This window comes from Scomber japonicus, chromosome 16 (assembly GCF_027409825.1).
Source record: "Scomber japonicus isolate fScoJap1 chromosome 16, fScoJap1.pri, whole genome shotgun sequence".
Lineage (NCBI taxonomy): Eukaryota > Metazoa > Chordata > Actinopteri > Scombriformes > Scombridae > Scomber > Scomber japonicus.
The window spans coordinates 12723617-12744170 of record NC_070593.1 but is presented as its reverse complement, the minus strand read 5'-3'; the positions used below and the strand labels follow the sequence as shown (position 1 = coordinate 12744170).

General features: G+C 38.2%; 1 protein-coding gene across 5 annotated transcripts in view; it reads right to left on the bottom strand.

Moving 5' to 3' along the window:
* Positions 1-20554, bottom strand: part of stxbp6 (syntaxin binding protein 6 (amisyn)) — a 190686-nt gene that overhangs the window by 142875 nt on the left and 27257 nt on the right. The window lies entirely within an intron of this gene.

Below are 20554 nucleotides of genomic sequence, written 5' to 3'. Positions count from 1 at the left end.
CTAATCTTTCCACACGGTGCTGAACACAACTCATTTCTCCTGACAAATGTTTCTGTTGCACTGCTGCGGGTAACAACCTAAACCACATTCAAGCATGAAGTTATTTCCTTTTACACAACTCTCAAGAGGAAAAAAGTAATCATGATAACATAATTAGAAAATATAACTGTAGCAATACATTGTTTTTTCATTAAAAGGATTAGGTATTTCAGAGTCTTCTGATGGTGCAGAAACAACCGTGATTACTTATACAACAAAAAAGACTCATAAGAGCTCTATAATCCTGAAAAACAAACATGTCAGTCTGTTGCTTGACATATCATTTGAAAGATTAGTATCATTTATGAATAACTAACTGAAGCCTTGAGAGTTTTATTTGGGCACATTACTGTACTTTAAGACATACTTTTGAACCTAGAATTGTGAAGCTATCCTTTAACTTTTCCCTTCCTATCAAATGACATCATTTTGTCTTATCCCAGCATTACATATATTTATTTTCCCATAGATATCAATGTTTGACTCTTCCCATACAGAGATAACATCACCATATGTTTACAGATCATTGAGGCTCACAGTACTATCATGTCTCTTGGCTGCTGGATATGTGTGGCTGGATCCTGAAACCCTTTGTCCTCATGAGGAACATGCTTGTTTTTTTTTTAATAACCCTGTCAGTTAACCTTAGCTTCCGCTCTCCCACATTTGCCATTGTGTCATCTCAGAGAGAGGGAAGTGTTCAGGTCACTTTCTCTGTTGCTGCTCTCAACTCAATTTTTTAATCTCTCCAAAAACCACTACTGACCTGCTGGCTATGTTCCATTTTACCTTTTGTTCAGTCTTGCTTTGTCAAAGCTCTGCCGCACTCTCTGAGTATAATCTTTAAAATATGGGTAGGGCCAAATGTTACATTAGGTGATACATTCAGTTAGCAAGCTCCCCTGAGAGGAGGGCTGTTTGGATCTGCTTAGTGTATCTATTTAGACAGCTGCAGTTAATACTTGAGGTGCTGGCCTATGGTCACAAGGTGAAACAGAGGCAGACACATATACAGGCAGACAGGCAGCCTTTCCTTCCTAATCTTTTTCCTTTGTGAATTTGTTTTTATTCAAACAGACGGCCACAACCATGACCAACAGATGAAGTTAGTGATCAGATCTGTCTTGGATCACACAGTGGGCTAATAGAAGCTCTAGCAAACCAGAAAATGTCATAAAGAGGATGACAGCTGGGTGTAATGAACCAGTGTGTTGAAGCTCAGAAGTCTGGAAACTAAGGTCATCCAATTTGAAGGAAGAATAATTTGTCTCTGAGCTTCAAATGTGACAATGATAAACTATAGCACAGAACCACTATTTTCCCCAAACTGATTAAGTAGAAATGTGATTGTATTGCTTTATCTAAGTGGAGGACTGGTAGTTTGAGGCATGGAAGGCACAAGAGCAGTCTGAATTCAACCAAAAAACAGCATTCCCCTTCATCTTATGACAGAAACGTCCTATATTGGGATGTAACTAATGACTATATTCATTATCATTTAAAAAAAATAAATAAATAAATTAATGACTTTGTCCATAAAATGTCACAAAATAGTTGTCAGAACCCAAGGTAATGTCTTTAAAATCCTTGTTTTGTTCAACCAACAGTCCTAAATTGTAAGAGTTGAGGACTTAAGAGGCAAGCAGTTTAATATTCTGTAGCAACCACCCGTGTCATGGCTCTATGGTTGTAGATTTTTATGCCGACAGCGTATTGTACAACATAACAGAAAGGTCATGATCATAAATGAGTACGACATTCGAGCCTGAGAGGCTTTAACTGACACATTCCAATATTAGCATATTCCCTGTCATATGAAAGGCTTTGTGGTGAGTTCGCTTTAAAAAAAAAAAAAAAAAAAATCATACTGACTCAAGGATTATAATACTGGACAATTGGCATGAAACACAAGACTTACCCAAGCCCCTCTACTAAAAATGAAACCTCAAGTTAATATCATGTTAAGTCACAGTGAAACAAAGAATTACAGTCATTCAAAGTTCACTGAGCTTGAACTCTTGCACCTGAACTGGAGTGGATGGAAAATGAAACTGCAATATATGACACATTCCCTCACTTCACACCCTGAAAAAAAAAAAGTTCAAGTGTAATAAACTTTATGGGAATGAGCAAAGAACACTTGGCTACATGATAAATCCAGAAACTAGGAAAGACCATAACAACTGAGAGGCTGCCAAAGCTATTGTTTCCATGTGGGCTGGCTGTCAGAGGAAGGCCATGCTGGGGTTCCTGTCCTGCTCCTTTCTCATGCTCTGATGGTGACACGCACTCATTTCCTCCAGTGGATCAGTCCCTTGTTGTGCTTGGCTATGCACAAGTGCTGCAGACTGAAGGAAAACTCATACTGTACCATTCACAGGCTGCGGACATCACAGAGGAAACGTTCTCAGGATCAGCTTTCCCTCGTGGAAATATTATCATAGTTGTGGGAAATGTGAACACCAGGAAGAGTCTAAGCAAAACCAGCAATGACATCAATAATCATGTGAGAAGTGTGCAGGTTGTCGATTATGAATTCATCCAAGATTACAGTGGAAATGTTGAACTAAGTATGGTGAAAACAATCACCATCCAGTACAACCAACCTCATAAAAAGTATGGAACAACTATGAAATGCATGTAGAAATATTTGAGCTTGATAACGACACCATGAAAGCTAACAGACTACGGAGAAAGACCACCCACATGGGCATAGCATTAATAACTTCCTTTCCCTTACATAATACAACTTAATCCTTGTGTCAACACTGATGTTCATCAAAAATATCCACCCACAAGCCAGAACTATGATAACTATCAACATGTTTAGCCATCCAAGAAGAGATATGAAAATCCAAAACCACAGAATAACAAAAGTTCACATCAGATATGGAAGGAAATGTATGACTGCAAGGCAGGGAGGCACTGTGTTGCCCTTGGTTTGACTGGTTGTTCCAAGACTTGCCCAATAAGCAGGAGTGAAGCAACTAATTAACAAGACGCCAGTATGGAGTTCTAGCACAAATGTACTCCCACGATATCATGGGTCTGTTTTTAATCATTCAATGTGCTACTTCAAAAGATTTTTCACAGCCTCTATCTCAACCAGGTGGGCTAAATATCTGTTTAACAAAACAGAGCCCTTCAGTCAGCAGTCAATTGCCTCTATGCTCTGACATTAAGTAGACATAGTTGCCATGGCAATTTCATTTGCATGACACCTGAGAAGCAGGGGACTGGTACCAGACCAGGATCATACAGGGACAGCAAACTAATGCTGTTCACATGCAATTTTTGATTTGATTTTAGATCACAGTTACCAGGAATTCAGTCATTTATTTATCATTAAGGCAGTAAGAAATGCTCGTGGCCAAACTGAACTGTTGTACTGTATGATTGAATTTGTTTCACTCTTTGTGAATCCACTACAATGGTGAAATGAGTCATAGGAAACTTCCTATGACAACATATGCTGTTTACTTCTTTTGATGCAACAACTACCTGCAAGGTTAGTCTGGTATATGTAATGATTTCAGATTATCACTTTATGCCTCTCTTGGGTAGAAAAGAGCTATCTTAGCAAGAACACTATCCTGCAAGGTAAATATCCAAACAGTTCGCCTTACAGGTTGTTTTGCAGTTTGTTATTAGAGCTGTTGTCTGAGGGCACGTCTAACACTTTTCTCCATCTGGGTCTATGATTACAGGTCTATTTTAAAGCTGCCCCCACTCTGCTTGAGCTGGAACACACTGTTATCTTCAAAAAGAGGCTGTCACTGGAAGGATCCACAGCACTGGCTAGACTAGCAACAACACCCTCATACAAAGGACTCTACAGTCTATTCATTGGTTGGAAAACACAGTGGCTGCTGTGTACAAGGCCTCCTGAGACAGGATGGCGCACATTCAGTGTCAAGGCACCAGTAGTAAAGAGGAGTATATACCATGGTGAATAATAGCTATAGAAGAGAGATGAGCGTCGTTCAACCCGTGAGAGGGACAAGTTACTCATGCAGCAGATACAGACACCATTAGGTTAGCAAAACAAAATGGTAACAATTGAGCAGTACACAGTTGTATTCACTTATACAACAATGAAACATGGTGACAAAGCTGTTTTGTTAAGTTTTTGTTACTGTGAATTCTTTTTAATGAAAATCTTTAAAGTGGTTTGAATTGCTAATCAATTTCCCATTAATCCTAAATGAAGGGGCCATCTTTATTCCAAATTATTTTTTTAGTCAGTGAGCAGTAGACCCTTATTTATTTTAATCAACACCAAATTGCAGTGACCCTTTAAATGACATGCTTTGCAAATTGCTTTAAGAAGAAGTCTCTGAAAATTTGACAAATCTAGCTGGCTGTCAGCTGAGCATCCCATTGGAAGCAAAGCATTACAAGGAAAAGTTTCTCATTCAAATTAAATGGATAACTAAAAGGAGATGTTGTGTTATTCAATCTTGGAATGTGTTTTAACTTTGATTTACACTAATGTATTTTGAATTTAGTGGCTAATAACCCTTAAAAACAACAGTCATGCATCACTGCTAATAGTTGTAAACCTTCACAGCAGGAATATGCTTTGGGTGGTTCTAATGGCTGTTAAAAACACACCAGTGATTTTCCCAATAAGTTAAATAACCTAACTATAACTAAATATGCATTATGCGCAAGCCATACCTTCAGGATAAAACTAGTTTTTGTCTTTAAGGATCTCTTGAAATTCATGTCATTCCTTTCATCAAAGTTCCCTCAAAGAGTGAAAACTCAAAACCCAAAATTGTCTTTTTAAAACATAGCTGCCTGTTGCCTCCGGTCACATCTGTTATCCATCCAATTATAACACTAACCCAAGGACAACACATTAAAAGGATTCTGGAAGCTTGACAAATCATGTGCGTCAGCCATCCAAAATGAATACTCTCATTTAAGGCACCAGAGCTTCTTTAACTTCAGTGAAAATAAAATAGCAAGAAAAAATTAATGATTTTTCTTCAGAAATTAAATTAAGAATATTTCTCAACTGACAAGTTCACAAAATGTCATGTTGCTTATATTATTTAATGAGTAAGTAAACAGGTATGGAAGAACATAACATGTTATTTCTTTAATTAAGCCAGTTAACTGTCTCCAAAAGATAAAGCCAGTGAAATTTCTACATCATGTCAGTGAGCCAAAAAATAAAACAATCCCATAATGTCATATCTTGTAAATAGAATGAATTTCACTACAGTAACGGATGTGAGAAAAGTTCAAGGCTGACTTTGGCTTTGTTTTAAATCATAAACATTTAGCAACATAACTAACGTGGTAAGAATGTCTCAGCAGCACTTTGGTTGTAGGGTGATGATACTCTGTTGAAAGCCTTATGATATAGTACAAACATGCTACTGATCACTGTGACATTTCCCCCCTGACATCAGAGGTGTGGAGCTCAACTTGACAAGTTGATTAATGAAGTAACATGAAGAGTAAAGTTATCAGAGTAAAATAATCAGAGCAGCAGTTATTGAGAAGAAGATGGACGTGAAAATGAAGACCAGGTGGGTGATGAAGTTAAGTGGGAGATAAGCCAGTGGAAAAGCTGTGGCATGATTTGTGGAGCATTTGTGGAATTATATAATTTATGAATACACACAACATAAATGCATAGAGTAAAACATAATGTATAGAGTAAACATGAAAAAACTAAAGATGTTTGTTTTACTGTGTGTGATGAACAGTTTCAGACTGACATAATGTCAGGTACAGATTACATGTAATCACAGTGATGGATGACTAATAATACGCTTTAGAATCCTATGAAGAGAAACCAAGGACCTCGTCAGAGGCAAAGAAAGCAATCATGCTTTCCACAGAGGTGGGTCATTGTGTTTCTCTTTCTCATCTTGCTGCTCCTGCGCACATCTAGGGAGGAAACACAAGGTCTATTGTGATGCTTATACTCACTACATTATGACCCCCGGAGCTCATCCATCACACAAGTGCTCCACGGACCACTTAATAACCCAGCTATTCAGGCTGGGCCCCAGCCCACATAGTAGACATTCCTCTAGAGCCAGAGCCCATGGATACAAGGAAATATTTAATTACACTGAGGCACCGACCTGAGGCTTCTTTCCCACTGCTATTGGATGGATTTAATACCCATCTACCGATTGTGATTCCCTGTTGGCCAAATAAAACCTAAAACCTGAATCCACATCATTTTAAGATTTGGGCTCAAATTTCTAAATTATGTTTTTATGATTAAAAAAAGTTTTAATTATTTCTAAACTCCCATATTGATCATAAGTGGAAGATTATAAAGACAACACATAGATGAAAGAGAGAGTAAGGGAAAGGGACAAAAAAAAAGCAAAGAGTTGATGTGAGGTTATTACACATTGCAGTACAATCTGACAGCTTCATGTGGAAAGAGATCAAACACATACAAAATCTGTTGTAAGTGCCAAAACTCTGGTGAGTGTTTAATACACGAAGACCTCATAACAAGCTAATCTGGATATCATCACACAACAGCATGTGCCGGTATTTCAAACAGTCAAAACAAGGAACATTCCTCAACACTTACTTCTTCAGCATGACCTAAACTGATGTGATTGGAACAGAAATCCCTAAACCAAAAACAACCTGTGTCAAACCTGGGTCATAGTACTTCAAAGAAACTAGGAAATAACTTTTTTTCAAGCCTGTAAACTGATGGTGCTTTTAGATCATTCAGATGAAGTCAAATATGTTGTTGATCACATAAGCATACACTCCCTGTTTTATCCTAATCCTGAGACTTTACAGGATATCTTAAAGAAATATACAATCCTCCATCATACACAGTGATACAGGGTTGTTTATCTTTTGTCTGGGTGGTCTGAGTCTCTTTGTTAATGATGTAGAAATTTAAATCTACTACTCAATTATTACACTAATTTATCAGTTTTCACAATATGTCAAGACTCCAACGTCTGATGCATACCAGTTAATTTTACCTTAAACCCTAAAAAGTGAAATCACATTACAGGCTCGTTTCCAAATCTCATTTCCTTGCCCATCTGTTCCCTTTTAAACACATTTAGTGAAGCACCATGTATAATATGGAGGCAGAGGAAGAGAGAAAAATGTTGCACAACTCTCTCCTCATATCCAAGAATACAGAGTTTGAGAACATCATTAAGAAAACAGAGACAAAGTTCACAGTCATGGTTGTGATAGGTACATTTAAAGAAAGATATCTTGGGAATTCAACTGCAGCAGACATTTTTTGGAAATAGCTACGAAAATGATCATAAGATCAGTAGTAGTAGTAGTAGTAGTAGTAGTAGTAGTAGTAGTAGAACTAGTAGTACTAAAGGGCTGAAAAAATAATTGGCATTCGGTTTTTATTTCTGTTTCAAAGGTTGCACTATAACTTTTACCAAAGAGGAAATCTTATTATAAACTGAAAAGCACAGTCACATCTTACTTTTACATATTTGTGTGTGTTAATATATGTCACTGGTGGTAGGTGAAGGTTACATTCACTATTCCCAACACATACACCGACAAGATTGGAGCCCCGCCTGAAAAGCTTTCAAAGGATTATAGAGTGAGGTCAATATTTCATGTTGAGTAAATACACTTTTCACACTTTTCACACAAAATCTAAATTAATAAAACAGACAGATAAAGACACCATCTAGGTACGTAACCTACTGACACATGGTATAAGCACAAAACGCAAATAAAAATACCAAATCAAGTTGAGAAAATTGGGCCTTTTAGTTGTGCTGCAGTAATTACGGTTGGCTAAAGGCACTTGTTCGGATTTAATTGAATTGCCGTAATTACTGTATTAACAGTGCAACTTCATTTTATAAGGCAGATTTCTCTCCCAGAGCTCCGCTCCGGTGCCGTGACGCGCCCAGTGTGAGTTGACATCAAGCAGAGGACAGAGCAAAACCGCGGCACAGCCGTTTCGCGCCACTGATCAACCCAGTGGGAATCCCGGGTACTCTGGTCCTGCGCTGTGCTCAGTGTGCTGTGTGAGAGGGGGAGTGGCCAGCGACTAGAGCGGCAACAGCAAATGTGAGCTTCTTTTACCCATATATTTATCTATATCTTTTACATCTCTTATCAAAACAACGTCAAACTTGGCACTGCACTTACTCGTGCCCGTAGCAAGACACCTGTCACGTTTGAAATCAATCAGATGAACGGTTCGAGAGATATGAGAATAACAGACAAACAGACAGACAGACAGACAGACAGACAGACAGACAGACAGACAGACAGACAGACGTTCCTGTAATTTATAGATAGATATGGCATATTTGAGTTGCTTTGAATATGTTGCCATGGTTAGGGTAAATATTGGTTCATGATCAGCAGTTGTATTTATTATTAATTGTCTTGAACTTCCATCAAGTCAAAACAGTTTAAACTGTTTTATGCAAAGTTTTGGAGCACATCATAAATGTGACATGTCACCACTGAGGGATAGATGGTGAACAGCACACATCAGTCTTCCTCACCAGTGATAGGCTCCATGAGGACTCGTCGGAACCCAGAAATCCAGGAAAGAGTCTGATCAAGGTCATGGAGATAGCCAACTAAGCCACAAGTGACATTTAACAAAACACGTCTTTGCACCGAACAGCAGGCTTCCATTACGTATGCTGCTTAAGGGACAAGAACAAAGCCCAGGAGTCATTAAAATTTCAATTCCAGCAAGCCAGTTTATTTCCCTTTTTATTTCAGCTTTATCTTTCAGCTAAAAATTATGACTATGGCAGGATCCCAAAGGATCTGAGGAAAAATCTGCCCAGGAGAGACATACAAATATCACTTTGTGTATCTCTTGGGTTGCTTTTCCCCCTCCTTGATGCACCATATTTGCTGTCCACATTCAAGAAGTTATCCTAAAGATAATACAGACATATAATCTGATCTCAAAGATGACGCACCAGTGACATATGTATGCAATTAAAAAGGTTTGTAAAACACATGTGAACCATATTACATTTGGAAATTGATGATTAACTATGGGGAAGTTCCCAAAATGATTTGTTCAGTAGTAATGTCTAGTGAATAGTCAAAGGTTACAAAACATGAAAATCACAATATTCACTTAATTTACAGTTTTATAAGCACTCTACATGACTCGAATGTCTCCTTTCGTTTTACTTTTCACTCTAAATCTAGAAATGAGTCCAGTTCTCAGGAATGCTTGGTAAAAGCAGGGGTGGGGGAGGAGGATAAATAATTCAACACTTATTACAAAAGAGGTAATGGGAATGAAAAAAGAGAGGGTAATTTGGCCACATAAGCATATACTGCTTTAACAGTTAACACTAGAACTGCCAAGGGGTCATATTTGTGCAGTGTTGTATTAAACAATGGTTCAGAGTGACACATGGCCTCTTGGAACAATCTAGATCTGTCTCATTGAGTTTATTGTTTTTGTCACAGCAGACATTTCTAAAGAATGAAGAATCAATGTAGTCTAGGAAGACACATGGCTGGATGAGTCTCTTTGTCCACACTTCATCAGTACATTAATATATGGTATGATGTGATTGTGTGTAATGTAGACAGGTATAGTTTTGAGTTATCAAAGAAAGCAGCATCAATGTGTATACTGGCTGCATACACTGCATTGGTGTTGAAGAAAAAACAATAGAAACTGTGGTCTTAGAAGCAGTTCGCTTGGCCAACAGACAAAAACAACAAAACACAGTTTACTTTTGGTTTTATTCCAAGGTGTCTGGCTAAAAAGCCTGATATACAATTGCTGTATACAAGACAGTTTTGGATTTGTTGGACAGCCGCTATGCTTATCATGTCCTGGACAAATTTCAGTGTGGCATGCACAGAGATGAAACTGAATTGATGCCCTCATCTAACTGAGGGTTTGAGGGCACATTTCCTCAAAGGTCAAGAGTTTTCTTGTAATGTGCCATATCTTGAGCATAAGCTCATCTCTAATGGAAGGACTTACAGTGTAATGTCTGTTTAAGTCTGCGCTTCTGAGCACTTAGTGAGAAGAAACAGCGAATCTGTCCCCTGCAGGCGTGCCACACACCCACACATATATAAAAACACTGTCACTGAAAGGGACAGATTGCTTCTCTGCCAGGATGGATTACAAACATACAGGAAGAGTTTCATTCGTTCGCTATGTTAGTGAGTTTCCATCTGGCCTTGTCATGGATAATGCTCCATGCAGCAGGAAAACAGCTGTGAGTTGTGAGAATGATATTAAAGTATGATATCACTCTTCCTTTTCTTCTGTCTTTAGCGTTATGTTAAGTACAAAAAACATGAGAAATTATTTTGCCTTCAGCAAAGTAGGATGGGCAATCTCCAGCAGCTAAACTAAAACGGAAAATGTTTAAACAATATCCTCAGATGTGATCTCGACTTCCACTTAAGCATACATTACAGAAAATGTCAAACAGACACACATCTTCCTATGATTGTATGTGTGTGTTCTTAGCATCCCACTAGTACAGTTTATATCAATACAGCACTGTCGGGGAGCCTTGCAGGGGTGCTAAGCCATGCCCTTAATGTAAAATACCAGAGCAGAGCCCACCTAGCGCCTGTCAGCTGAAGTCTTAACAGTAGACCATTATAGACCCTGCAGTCTGCGGTCACCAGGTTGTTCAGTCACGCAGCTGCCTGAAGAGATGGAGATGCCAAAGTGCCAGCCCACATCCTGTCTAACCTTTACACTAAACTTTAAGTTGCACAACTGCCTGCTGTTTGCCTGAACACCTACTAGGAAAAAGTGATGTGCAGAGGTACTGTAAGATCCTCATTTTCATTATCAGAGCAGCATTACTGTTGTGTGTACTGTTTTTTTAAATGAACAGGTGAAGTACAGCCCTGCAGTATACCAGGAACTGTTTATGAAGACATTACTCTATTTGAGTTATAAGTTCAAGTACACCACTCCCTGGTATGCCAGCTGTCTTTTCAGCATTACACAACCCAGCACCAGCCTTTGTACCACACTAGGATTTGTTACTAGCACTATATTTGATAAAATATTTTATCAAATCCAATTTAACAAAATCACAACATCAGACAACTGTGCATCCCTAAGTACAAAGTTACAAAGCTGCACTAATGTGACCTTATAACAAACAAGGTGCAGGCAATTTGACTACCATCACAGGCTGATTAGTGCTGTAGCCCATAAAATGCACCAGCCAAATGTAATTCAAGAGCTGTTGGTAGTCGGTTCATAAAATATACCCAACTGCAAATGAAGAGCCTTACAGCTAATATGAATTGCAGTTCGAGAGTGTTAATTTGAAAACTCTTCCATTGTGAGCATAATCATTAACAAGCTGGCAGATCACCTGTTGCCAAAATGTGCAAAATGCAAATCATTTTCCTTTGAATTCCATGGCAGATATGACCCTCTAAATCTGACATTTAGGAAATATCAACTGTAATCCAATGAAGGGCCTCTTACACACTGGGCTGCTGTTTGGTAAATCTCTGCATCTCAGAGTTGTGTGATTGTTTAGATATCAAGAAAATTGTCCAAGCTCTAAAGTGCAAAGCTGTTCAAAATCCTTTGGATTATCGCGAACGTGCCACGGTTATTTTTATTACTTTGTGAAAAGTTGGCATTGGGGTAGAAAGATGACAACTGAGTCTTTTGTTCACATGTTCATTGAAAACGATGCACAATTCATTTAAAAGTTGGTGATTCCATTCATTGCTTTTCATTGCTACCATGCAGCTTTGTAGCACTTTGCACTAAATTAATGAGAACTTAATAATTAATGGACTCTTGGAGTATGCACTAACAGTTTGCAGTTGGGTAGATGTGATGAAAACTATGTTTAAGTAGGTAAATAATTGTTTACGTTAGCCATTCTAGGGTTGTGTGTTTTTTTGTTTTTTTTTAGATTATTTTTATTTCAACCCCATAATGGAAGCATTGCATAATAGATCATTGCTTTTTAAGTTAATTTTATTCCAGAGAATTGTCTCACTTGATCCTAGACTGCACAGTGGACCACATATTATGTCACTGGTCTTGCAAGACTCCGGGATCTGTGACTGAATTACTCAGTGGCAGCCCCGAGAAAGGTGTGAAGAGGTGGGTAAGGAGCATATGGTGTTTTTCGGTGTCCTGGTGATGTTAATGCCAGGCAGTAACTTCCCTACAGGGAGTGTTATAGATACAGAGAAGTACTCCAGCTGCTCTTCTGGATGACCTTCATTACCACAATTAACATGCATGCCACTCACAGGCCACACTAGGTAGGAGTGAATGCTGCACTGTATGGATGGGCTGAGTGGAAATGGGCAAGGTGCAATGACATAACTGGCTGGTAAGGAAAAACTAAGGAAAGAATGGTTAAGAAATGCACTTATCAAAAAACTATGAAGAATGACTAAATCTTAAACTTATATCATGTATTTCCTAAGCAACGTGGCATGTAGAAATGATATCCAACTATTTAACAATGCCAAATTAACCGTATTGTACTGTACTTCAGACAAATGACATCATGGTTAATTCTTCAATATACTGCAAATCATATCCCTTGTGCAAGTTTAATACAATAATGAGTTACAATGCAGATGGAAACTGAACAAAATATCAGGCTCCACTGTCATCTGTAAAATGATAATACAAGCCACTATGTTCTCCTCTTGAGCTGTCAGGCTGCGTGAATCATTGGTGTTGTCAAGTGGACGCATCCATCACTAATGTTTCGTTGCATAAGACCCATGACACCCCAAGAAGGCTGAACAGCAGACTTTATTGTCTTTTAATATTATTGTGATATGTGTTCCTATATAAGAATTGTGAAGGGCAATGATATAAATGCAGAGATTCATAAAGCTGGCAACCCCTGGTTCCTCTCTGCCTGCTGTAATGAAGCCCAGCTATCAATCACACACTTTTATGCCACCAAAAAAATGAAACAAAGATGTAATAACAGAAGTAAACACAATTTACCACGCAGAAAACAAAACCTTTCCAGATTTCTGAAAAAAGTAAAGAAATGAAGTGCAACTAAAATGATTTTGCTATACAAAAGGGCAGACATGACACAAGAGTGTTTTTCTAAACATGTTTGATGCCTGTCACTTACAAGAATCATAAGATAATAGAGGCAACCAAGAAGAATGCGGAGCTTGAATAGAACTACAACACTTTATGTACATATACAGATTAGATATATAGATAAATAAGACTGTCTGATAAATAGACATACAGATAGCCAAGGCTGGATTAAGAATTCAGAGGCCCTCACATGCGCACACACACACATACTTGTATGTGCACCAACACAACAGACAACTACTTTACTAGTGCACAAGTGTGGATGTAGTAGTTGTTGGAAACTCCTGTACTTGCACAGGATTCACACTGACTGATAAATTCAACACAAGACTCTCAGCACATGCAGTGAATGTGTGTATTATCAAAACAGTCTACACTCAGATATGCAGAAACACTTCAAAGAATAGCAAACAACCTGTTTTAGAATCTCCACAATATCAAACATCCCAAAAACATATGTTTTCCGAGTCATAAAAAAACAATGCACATTAACAACACTTGGGATGCAAAAATACACACACACACACACACACACACACACACACACACACACACACACACACACACACATTAGAGTAGCTCCCTTATGCAATGACCTTTTCCTGGCCTTTCTCCTAGCATACTCATCGCTAAAGTCCAGGTCTCTGACAAGTTCAGACTCTACTGCCAGTAATGATAAGGACTTCAGGCGTTTTTGTTTCATGCTTGTTCTCAGCTCATTTTTGATTCTCCCCAAATGAGAAAATGAGCGCCCCCCCCTCACAGTTTGTCACCGGCAACGCGAGGAACATCCTCAAAGCCACATAAACATTAGGGAAGACTAACTGCAGGCCAAACTTCAACATGGTTTTCAGCATGTTTGAGGGTGACTTGTCTGTTTCAGTCAACATGAAGGATCGGAACATGCTGTTCCGCCTACGGGACGGGTCGGAGGTTGGGAGGTTGGGAGGTAGCCACAAGTTCTTCTGAATGTTTTAAACACCAACCCTTAAACATATATATTTTTGTATACATTGTTAGAAAGCTTGGATTGCCCTGATTCATTCAAGACCACTCACGAATTATATGGCTGCTCACAGCTGTAATAGTATCAGCGATTGTCTCGGCTAGCCACTCAGCTAAAGTAAAAACAGCTATACTTTCTACATACCTTCAAAGTCTTCCCTTTATCCACAACGATCATCTTATGACACAGGACTAGATCTACAGCTCGCCAAGTATCCATTCTTGTGAAATATGAAATCCGTTTCTCCTTCTTCTTCGTCGTCATAGTCTCCTTCTTTTCTTCTTCTGGCCGACACTATTGCCGGAGTTACTGCATAGTACCGCCACCTACTGCACCGGAATTGTAATGACAAGCTACATTCACAGACAGAGTCCCATCATAATGATTTTATGAGCGAGGTCGAGCGAGTCAAAAGCCGAAAAATCTATTCGTGCCGCCACGAATAGGTAAATGAATGTGGAGGAAATACTGCATTAACAGTGATTATCTATGTTTCATTGTAACCAACTTTGCAGCACAAAGATGAACATATTTCCACAAATAGTATTTGAGCTAAATTATGAATGATCACCAGAAGGAAGGAAGGAAAGAAGTCTGGATACTTCAATGCAAACCTCCAGATGTGCTCATATGACATCAGCCAACGTAGACAAATTAGAAAAGAACAAAAATGAAGCTAACTGTAAGGCAAACAACGTGGGCTTTGATACTGGTTTCAGACTCGGTTAAGTTAAAATATATAAACCTCAAGATCCAGTCCGTTAAGGAGACCGTGTTGAATGCAGTCTTGAAGCAGTTTTATGGCTCCATCCAAACAACTTAAGAGGAGCTGTGAAGCATAAGCACCATCAAAATGTAGCCATATACAGCTAGTTGACATGTGGCACAGTGCTGTATATCCCTCAGAACCATCTCTCTGTCCTTCAGAGAAATTGGGCGTGCTATCTTTATACAGCTACTAAGCCATTACACATACTGTATGCACAGACTTCAGTAACATCAGGCTTGAATGTCTCTTCACAAATCTCTCATCACCATTCAACAGTCTGATGAGGCCCAGACTTAAACACATAAAGTTGGGTTAGTTCTCAAGAGGCCTATTATCTTAGTTACAGTTAGTTACATACTACTTTCTGTCAAAACAAACAAACGAAAAACAATAAGGAAAAATGATCATCTTACTGCACAACAGCTAATGGGGACTTTAATACGAAAGTTTTGTTTATTTTTCTAAAGCCGATCGATCAAAGAACACAGTGTCCAAGTAAGGTGAACAAAGAGACCATTACCTACTTTCTATTGCTTCACAAACAGGCCCATTCATTTATATGCCTAATCAGGTTCCTAGCTACAGAGGCAGGGCAAACAAAACCAATGCCTAATTGGTTATGATTTGTAATGATCACAGAACAGAGCAGTACTAACCTGCCATGTTGTTCAAAAAGTAGGCCTCCCACACTTCGTATTGATCAGCTAACTGTTGAAGACAAGTATATCTGAGAAAGTGTTGTCAGTAGGCATTAAAGTAGTGCAGTATAGTGTTAATTTCAAATCAACAGTGATCTGGAAATATCTCAGATTTGAAGGCCCTCATCTGGAGCAAGACATTAACCTGCATTAGATTATTGCACTGTTGCACACATATTGTATGTGTGTATACGTCAGTTGATAATTAACAGAAATGTTCAGTACAGAAATGCTAAACTAGGTTTGAGGTTATTGAGAAACCACATCACCAAGGTTTCTCCACCAAAGAGCACTGACAAGAAATATGTCCTGCTCATTGTGCATCGTCATCACAGTAAAAAAAAAAAACCCAGAAATCTTATAATTCGAAGAAATACATATCAAGATTTCTCAAGCTCAAAATGACTGAAAATGTACTATTTTAACATTGGATTTGATTTTTTCAATCTATCCCAAATATCAATATTATTAAAACTCCATTATTTATCAAGGTATAATCTTATCATACAAAACTGTATGCGTTTGTGTAACAAATTATAAGATAATAAATTAAAGACAATTAAATCTAGATATCACTGGACTATCTTTGTGATTCTCACTTTTCAGAAGCATATCACATGCAGGGTGAAAACTGAACCAGACTAAAACAGTGAAAATACCATAACATTTTACATGTTGGATTTTTTGTTGCAAATGTAGGCTTGTGGGTTGCAGACTACATTCATGTAAGTTAAAATTGATTTTTGAATAGAGCGCATTATTCAGATAGTGACCCAAGATCAGATGACACACTGTTTAAAACATACTGCTGGTTTATGTTGCACTGGCCACTGCCCTAAACCCATACACACTTATTGACATGCAATTGGCAGGCGAGCTGAAGTGAAACTGCAGTGTTATTCGCTGATGTGAGCTTTGGCTTCCTGTCAACAACACCACTTAAAAGTCTAAAGGGCTTATTACCACTGTGGTTTCTACATAAAAGCTGTGTGTAACAGTTATACATTAACACCTCAGGTCAAACTGTTTACATCAACCATAAATCCAGCAGTTCATTAGTGAATGATGTTGCTTCTAAATGAAAACCATTAATATCTATATTCAGAATCAAAACCTCTTTATTCTTAAAATATGAATTCATACTAAGCTTCCAAATAGGAAATGAACTGACAAAATACCAGCATGTGTAACTTCAGACTCCGGTTCACAGATGCTCTTGCTGGGCCTCTGAGGGAGGCCAGTATTTGCCTTCCTTAGCAACAAATCCAAGACTCTAGTTCATCATTACAACAGATAAGAACCACAATGCGAAAGTACTGTATGTAGAAGAGGTGAGAAATGAACACCACCAGATGTTGAATGTAACATTGGGAAGGTTAAAGATAGCAAGTAGAAACATGAGAGTGACAGAGAATAGGAAAAAGAATGGGGGAGAGAGGATATTAAAGGATAAGAGTCATCACAGAAACGGACAAGCAAAGATAAACAGATACAAGTTATCGGCAGGAAAAGTTATATCTCCATTGCCCCCAGTTGTTCAGTTAGAGTTATGGGTTTTATGGAAGGAAAGTAATAATGGAAAGTCAACTCTGTCTTAAGTTTTATACATTTATAGAAAAGTCACAGGTAGGGCTGAGCGATTATGGCAAAAATCAAAATCACGATTAATTGAACTTTTAACCTCGATTACGATTAATGAAAGATTATCTCCACCCTTGACGAACAATTATGTATTTTCACAGTTTCTTTTGTATTTTACACTTTTACACGATATTTTGTGATATTTTGGCACAAGTATATTTAGGGAGCGAAAATAATGATGTTTTAAGTTGTGACCCTGTGGTTAATGCAGGGCTTTCCACTAAAGCAAAGACTAGCCGGCCATAATACATACGTAGCCAGCCGGGGGGTGGGGTGGGGGGGCAGCTGTTGGTGGTTAGGGTTAGGTTACGCCATAGCCATGATCATGGTCTTAAATGTAATAATAATAATAACAAAACCATATTCATATTTATTTTCATTTATTGAAACTTGGTAGTAAAAACTAAAATATATATATACACAAATAAAAACAGCAGCAGGGGTGGGTTTATGCCACGCGGCAGTGATTTTCAGACCCGCCCACTAAATCCTATTGAAACACAGTTTGTGAAGTCTAGCTCCACAATTCAAATCTAAATGGTTGAAATGCTTTTTACACCTTCTTTAGAGGTACATTTATGACCTATTTAATGTGTTTAGAAGAAAATGTCTGAATTCACTTTACACAGTCTTTAATGTCTAGTTTACTGGATTAGAACTATGAAAAGATCATGGTTTGGGTTAAAATGATCACTGAAGACAAGTTTTTAAATTCCTTAAAGATATGCAACCTTTACTGTCATGGAAACAGTCAACACCACAATTAATTGACATGAGCAAGATTAAGACGATTAGAGTTTCTAAATGTCGGTTTCGATTAGTTTTCGATTAATTGCCCAGCCCTAGTCACAGGGCAGGAAAATTAAGTCTGAATAAAACCTCACAGAGACAACAGCTGTGTTTGGGGCGAAACGGGGATAAATTTGTTCTGGAGAAAGTGTTAACGCAATACCTAGAATGTATATGTCAACAGTAAATGGCAAAAACAAAAGAAAAAAACAGATCAGCATGATGTCACTAACTTGTTAGTTACAGGTCATTTGTGCAGCAGTATTAATTTCAGTAAGAAATGTACAACCTTTTTGTCTGTTTTTCTGGGACTTTAATCAAACAGCCTTGTTTTAATTTTCTTCTCCATGTTATTTCACAATTCTGATGAGTTTATCAGCAAAGGCCAATTTCAATTTCACGTTCTTTCTTTTGGCAAGTCATATAGCCTGTTGGTTCATTTCATGACCATCATGAAATGTCTTGATTAGAGAACATCCTGTTCAAAAAGAGAACGACATAACATGTCGTGTTAAACAGACATGGCAACGCCTGCCAATTATGAGGAGGAGAGCAGATCAGTTTTTTATGGCAAAAAAAGTGAAAGTTGGTGACTCAGTCTCTAATGTGATTGCAGAAACTTTTGAATATTTTACTTTCAAACTTTTTAATTTTTATTGAGATACAACCAAAAAAGACGATGCGGTCAGTTTCTTTTAAGCAAATAGTTTCTCTCAGTTTCAAGTTGAGTTGGAATTCAAGGAATCAATAGAAATTTCTAACCAGGAAACCTCATTGATTAATAGGAGGCTATCTTTATATCAGTTCTTAAAGTATCTTTGCTTTTCACTTTGTCTCTGAATGATAGAGACAGACTTATAAAACATCAAGTCAAAAACAGTCAGTCCCCTAATATGAAAAACATCAAGTCAAAAGTTTGGACACACTTTCTCATTCAAGGGAAAAGGAAGTTGTGCCCAAACTTCGGACTGATACTGTATACCATCAAGAAATAAGTGCATAAGTGCACTAAACATGCATTTACATTGCATACAAAGCAACTTACATGAAGATGATGAAGACAATCAAGTGTAAAACTATTAATGTTGATTAGTATAATCTGTGTAGTATAAATACTTACACAGATTAAAGAAAGAAATTCCAGTCACGGTACACCAGCTAACATCTTTCTGTCAAATATTTCACTGGAGTGGTAGTTACCAGTGGAAACTCTTGGCCAGATGTTGTTTTCCTGTCTGTGACAGTAAAGCACACCCTAGCCTGACTGGTTTATACAAGCAATCTCTCTTTCTGATAACCCGATTGTAGTCTGACTTTACCCTGACGCTGCTCAAGATTTGTTACTGGCAAAAGAAGAAAATCTCCTTCCAAAAAAACATTTATTCTAATCTCACAACAGGCTGGATTTTATCTCATAACTGTAACAAGGAGTGATGTTATGAGGAAGGTGTGTGAGTGTATGAATGTTTGCGAGTGTATGCATGAGTGTGTGTACTTTCCACAAGGAGGTCTGATGTTCAAGGTCCAATTAGCCAAGCTAATCTATAGATTCAGCGCATTTTGTTTGCATCAAAACTGCTCCGCATCTAATGGCCTGATCTAACCAAACACACAGGCCTGCACTCACAAACAAGCAAACAAACACAATCCCACCACCCAAACAAAACAGCAATCAGTAAAGGACCACCTTGAGTTCACATGTATGCATCCAGCCTGCAGCCTTGGGTGAACTAAGAGGGACTCTGGCATACCTCCCAGATATGAAACCAGCAGCACACAAAGATGGCTGCCTGAACACTTCACTGGGAGACTCCAACACTTCTATTCTCTCTCACTCTTTCTTTCACTCTCACTCTGTCACTTTCGTGATTATGGCCTCTGAGGGGGAAAGGATTAGAAAAACCGTATAAGTCAGACTGTTTTGGACTCTGTACCAATCGCTGGCATAAGCACTGTGCACTGCTAAGCACTAAAGTTGGCTCATAGATTTAGCCTTCAGTGCATGTTTCTAAGGGACCACAAACCATTCACTGTAAGAATATCCCTATCAAAGCAGGTGCAAAAATAAAGTTGTTACGGATCTGTTGATTTAAACAACTCATTTACAATAACGGTTTAAACTCTTCTATAGTAGTACAAAAAGTGAAAACAGTGTAGGGCACTGTGCTGAGTCAAATCCAACTTTGCACTTGGCCTTGTAGAGCGCAGCTGGACTCTGATCTAATTGGAAGGCAGAATTCTTCTATTTTGGGGCTGTAGATAAATCCACTCTCCCTTTAAAGAGACTGATAGAGTTAAGCCCAGATGCACTGGCTCAGCAAATCCATAGGCCTCACTTCAAAATCAATATTAGCAGGTTTAAAATTATATAAGAATCATCAAGCTCAGCGAGCATAGGACCGTAGAATCAAATACGGCTCTGAATTCATTACGTCTGATGGTATCAATCTGTTATGCATTATTGGGACCCTCGCAGAGAAGCTTTTCTTGCCATACTCCTTTTAAATCTTCCTTGTTCTTTCTCCTTGGACAGCTGTAGT